Source organism: Pteropus vampyrus, unplaced genomic scaffold (genome assembly GCF_000151845.1).
Source record: "Pteropus vampyrus isolate Shadow unplaced genomic scaffold, Pvam_2.0 Scaffold448, whole genome shotgun sequence".
In the NCBI taxonomy this organism is placed as follows: Eukaryota; Metazoa; Chordata; class Mammalia; order Chiroptera; family Pteropodidae; genus Pteropus; species Pteropus vampyrus.
In genome coordinates, this window is record NW_011889229.1 from 99,297 (window position 1) to 104,468 (window position 5,172).

Below are 5,172 nucleotides of genomic sequence, written 5' to 3' on the forward strand. Positions count from 1 at the left end.
AGAAACATAAAAGGTAGAACCAGAGAACAGTTCAAATTTTGAAATTATCACACAGGGACTTTATTATAAAAATGCTAAAGGATTTAGTGGAAAAGGTAAAACAATTATGAAAGGCTCATATCCATCACACTGCGGGAAGCCTCTTCTTAGCCCTTCTCTGACCAAATACCCTTTCACGCCAGAAGTAACTATCATGCTAAATTCTGTGTCTAGCATTCTCCTACTTTTCTTTATGATTTTGCTATATATCCATACCTCTAAGAAACTTGTTCGTGCCACTTAATTGTATTAAATAGTATTATACTGTTTGTCTTCTATGATCAGATTTCTCAACCAACACTGTATTCGCGAGATTCGAACATACCGATAAACGTAGCTAGCTCTAGGTCATTTCTTGTCACTGTAGTATAGTGTTCCTTGGGTGAACATGTTTTGTGCCTTTGCATATGTAAAATATGCATATGTAAAAAAGGTATCCTTTTTTTGTAAGGGAACTATCCTTATTCCTATTCCATATTCATGAATGAGTATAGTATATAGCAGAGGTCCCGAGCCCCCCAGCCGTGGTCCAGTACCGGTTCGTGGCCTGTTAGAAACCGGGTTGCACAGCAGGAAGTGAGTGGCAGATGAGTCACTGAAGCTTCATCTGTGTTTGCAGCTACTCCCCAGAGCTAGATCACCGCCTCAGCTCTGCCTCAAATAATCAGGCATTAGATTCTCAAAGGAGTACTGGTCCCCAGTGCCAAAAAGATTAGAGACTGCAGGTATATAGGAGTTCAAACCATTTCAGAAATATTGGGAAAGATAGTCTCATACTTCTCTCTATATCCTCAGTCATGTCCATCAAAAAAAAAATAAGTAGATGGTATAGTAATCTGTACTATTTCAGTTATAATGCTGCATTGTTATAATATAAAATGCAAACTTTGGAATTTTTATGAAAATCTATAAACTAAAAATCACATGACTCACTGCTGAGTATATCTTACAGTATAATTTTGACTTCTAAAACTATGCTGTGCTTGCTTTATATAAATTAAAATAGAAACCATGCTAATGTTTTGCAAACAAAAAATAAATAACATCGAGCATCATCAGAAAAATTCTAAAATAGAATACAAACAGAAAGTAACTAATCTAATAAAATGTTACTCATAATCACATCGAACTGATTTCAAAAACTGTCTCAAGTAACACTTTGACAATATTTCATATTTAGGATGAAAAGAACTATAAATAAAAATTAACTCTAGTCAGTAAGTTTTTCCCAACAGTATGAGTTAGCTACAGTCTGAAATTCTTTTCTGTGTTTTCTAGAGATTGAGAAAATAAGTAAATATTTTTAGAATAATGGGAGAAAGATCTTAACACTGTTAGAGAATAAAGTAACAAATATGGAGAAGGGGAGGACTAGAATGAATCCAAGATATTGGATTAAAATGATCAGTATGATTCATGATTAGATACATACACGTATACATAACTACATGCATACACACACAGAGAGATATATGTTTATACATATACATGTTTCCTAGTTCTGTCCACTGAGACAGCCTGAAAACAATAACTTCAGTAGCAACGAGTACACCTAACACTCTGATCTTGGTTTCTAAATACAACTCTGCACCTTAAAAACCTAGGACTCTTCAAAGAAATCACCGATTCCAGTACTAGGACAAGGAAAATAAAGGAGCCTGGACAATATTCTTGAACCAAAGAGAAGTGCTCACAAAATGGTAGGAACATGTCAAACATCTAAACAAGACAACACGACAGGACTTACACTGGCCAGATCCGGGGAAATGTGAGCTCAAAACAATAATGGCCGCGATGGCAAACCAGTTAACTGTTCCATATTAAAATAAGTTTTTAAAACTTATTTTTAAATTGTATTATTAGTTTCAAGTATACAGTACATTGGTTAGACATTTACATAGTTTATAAAATGACCCTCTTGATTGTTCTTTCTCTCCTCTGGCTCTCCACCTAGCCATTACATTAATGGTGACTGCATTTCCCTATGCCGTGCTTCCCATTCCCATGACCATCTATCAACTACAATAAGCAAATAAATGAGGGAGAGAGGAAAGCCCTTCCTTACAGTAAAATACCAAATATGAAATATATAGAGAATAGAGTTTAAAAAATCAGTATTTTGCAGCCATCACAGTAATAACCAAGCCAGGTGGGAAGAATCAATGGTTCCTAAAACTAATGGAAGTTTGATGAGGAGAAGGATATTAACAGTTGCAAATTATTTCTGCATTTTATTAATTTCGAAGGGGAAGAGTGGAGGAACCAGGCAGACAACACCTGAGCAACTGACCAAAGTTCATAACATCAGTAATAAGACGAACCAAAACCATATGCCTCCTGATGCAACACACTGAGGTCACAATATCATTTATGTAGTATTCCTGCCCAAAACATATAACCAATCATTAGGAGGCATCCAACTCAAATTGAAGTGACTTTTACTCTGCAAAATGGCAACGTCATGAAGGACAAAGATAACTGTTCCATATTAAAAGAATCTAAAGAAATATGACAATTATATACATGATTTTGAACCAAGGCTTTTTTTTTCTTTTTTTGGTTATAAAGAATATTATTAGATAATTGGTAAACTGAATAAAATCTCTAAATTATATAAGCATACTGGATCAAAGTTCCTGATTTTAATAACTATACTGTGATTATGTTGGAGATTGTCCCTGTTCTTAGTAAATGAACACTGAAGAGGCATCATGTCTGAAACTTACTCTCAAATAGTTCAGAAAAACAAAATAGTATTTATGGATGGAGAGAGAATATAATAAAATGAATGCAGTAAAATGGCAACGACTGGAGAATCTGGATGAAGGGCTCTTTGTACTATTCTTGCTACTTTTCTGTAATTTTGAAATCACTTCAAAAGTTACATGTATTCATTTCATACCTATGAATACTGTATTTACATACAAAACTCAAAAAGCTACAACATTCAGGTTCCAGGAAAACATCTAGCCACAGCTGACATTGTTGGTAACCTCATCTGTTGTTCTGATCATTCCATTTATTCACATAGTCTACATCCCAAGGTGAACACCTCTCTCTTCATACTAAAAAGCCTTTTGAAATATATTCCTTATCAACTTGGTACTTACAGCAAGAACATGACTTATTATTTCTAAAAAATAATTCCTCCATTCACCGACCTGGCTTAATTTTTCCTAAATGCTGTCTTGTACACGATAAAGTTGCAATTCATGGTCCAGTCATCCCCACATTTAATACATTCATAGGTTTGTATTCTTATATGTATTATTTGTGGACTCTTTTCCATAATCAGAGGCGGCTTTCTAGTACTTTATGACGATCAGAGAGTTATTCTTTGGTATATATTCTCTAATATCACATGCTTGTGACTTTTGATAAAAGTTTTTCTCACATTTATTACTTTTATATGATTTACTCTGGTACAAATTCTGATGCATCTGAAATTTGATTTCTCAATAAAAGTATTGCAATATTTGTCTTGTATATAGTTTCTTCCTGTGTGCGTTTCTCTGATATAAAATAACGTACACTTCTAGAAGGAAGTTTTCACAAAATTACTACATTCGGTGCTTGTCTTTCTGTTGTATGTGCTATGAATTTTGTGAACTTTTGCATGTTTGTCGAATTCCTCATCCGTATGCATTTTAGATGAACGATAAGCTGCAAGCTATTACCGTAGATTTTATATTTACTGAATTACTGATTTCTCTCAATTTAATTCTCTAGGAAAGGAAATATCTGAGTGGAAACTTCTTTATTCACTGTATATATAAGAATTCTTTCCTATATGCCTGTAATCTCATGTTGGAATGACATTGAGTGCTTTAGTTTTCTCTGTATCCATGTGACTTCTCTCCTATGCGACATCTTTGGTGTCTGAGATGTGACATTAAAAAATTTCCCACATTCACAGGGAAGGTGTGGCAACTTCCCTGAACAGCTCTGCCTGGGAGAGCTATGAGCTCCACGTGGCCGGTGGCAGGGCCCAGTCATCAGAGTAGAAAAAACAATTTTTCCCACATTCACTGCATTCATAGAGTCTGTCTCCTCACGTGTTCTTTGGGATCTATCTAGACTAGATCCCAAAGTTTTCCCACATTTTCTACACTCATAGGGTTTCTCTCCTGTGTGCATTCTCTGGTGTATAATGAGTGGTGACCTAGTGCTGAAGGCTTTCTGACATTCACCACATTGGTAAGGGTTCTTTCCAGTATGAACTCTCTATTGTCAAGTGAGTTCTGACTTCCGGTTGAAAGCTTTTGGACATTCCGTACATGAAAAGGGTTTTTCTCCAGTGTGGCTTCTCTGATGTTCCATGAGCTGTGACCAGCGGAGAAACGCTTTCTGACACTGACTACATTCATAGGGCTTTTCTTTTTCTTGTATGTGTTTTCTGAAACACATGGAAAGAGTTCTCAAGTTCTCAGTGGAGAAATAAACACAATAGAAGAGAACCCGATGGAAAATTTACTATCGAAAAAAAAAAAAAAACCCTGAAAAATGTATTAGAGCTACTACATAACAGAACGAAGATGCCAAAAGATGCAATGAAATTGAACAGCAACAGAAAATAATTTACTCTAATTGTAATTACTTAAAAAAGACAATGTTTACGTACTTTGATGATGCTCAAAAAAATAACTGTATAAATAACTATGGGGTAAAGGGGAAAAGGAATATTATCAATACAATTGAAACAGTGTATAGGCTCCTCTCTGATCAAATCTTCCCTACCCCCAGACCCCGAACAGTAATAACAGCTCCTATTACTTTTTACCTTCTTATTGCCTGTTTTTAAAAATTGTCTACACTTATCTTTATGTAGGAAAAAATACAGTTTGGTAGATTTCTCAAGTTTAAGTAAAAAAACATTTGATCTGTCAAGGTTCAGCAGGAGAGAGAAATCTTATCAGTAATTCGAAGAGTTAACAATTAGAAGGTAGTTAACTACTGAAAGGACTCCACACAATACTGAAATAGCAAACGCGAACGCAAAAAAAAAAAAAAGGTTACTACCTCCAGAACTGAGACAAAGACCAGAAAGGGGAGAAACTAAGAACTTGGAAGAGAGTTTTTCCCGATCCCAAAGTTAAATGCAGTTCATTGGAGAAACACAGCTCCACAGGTCCA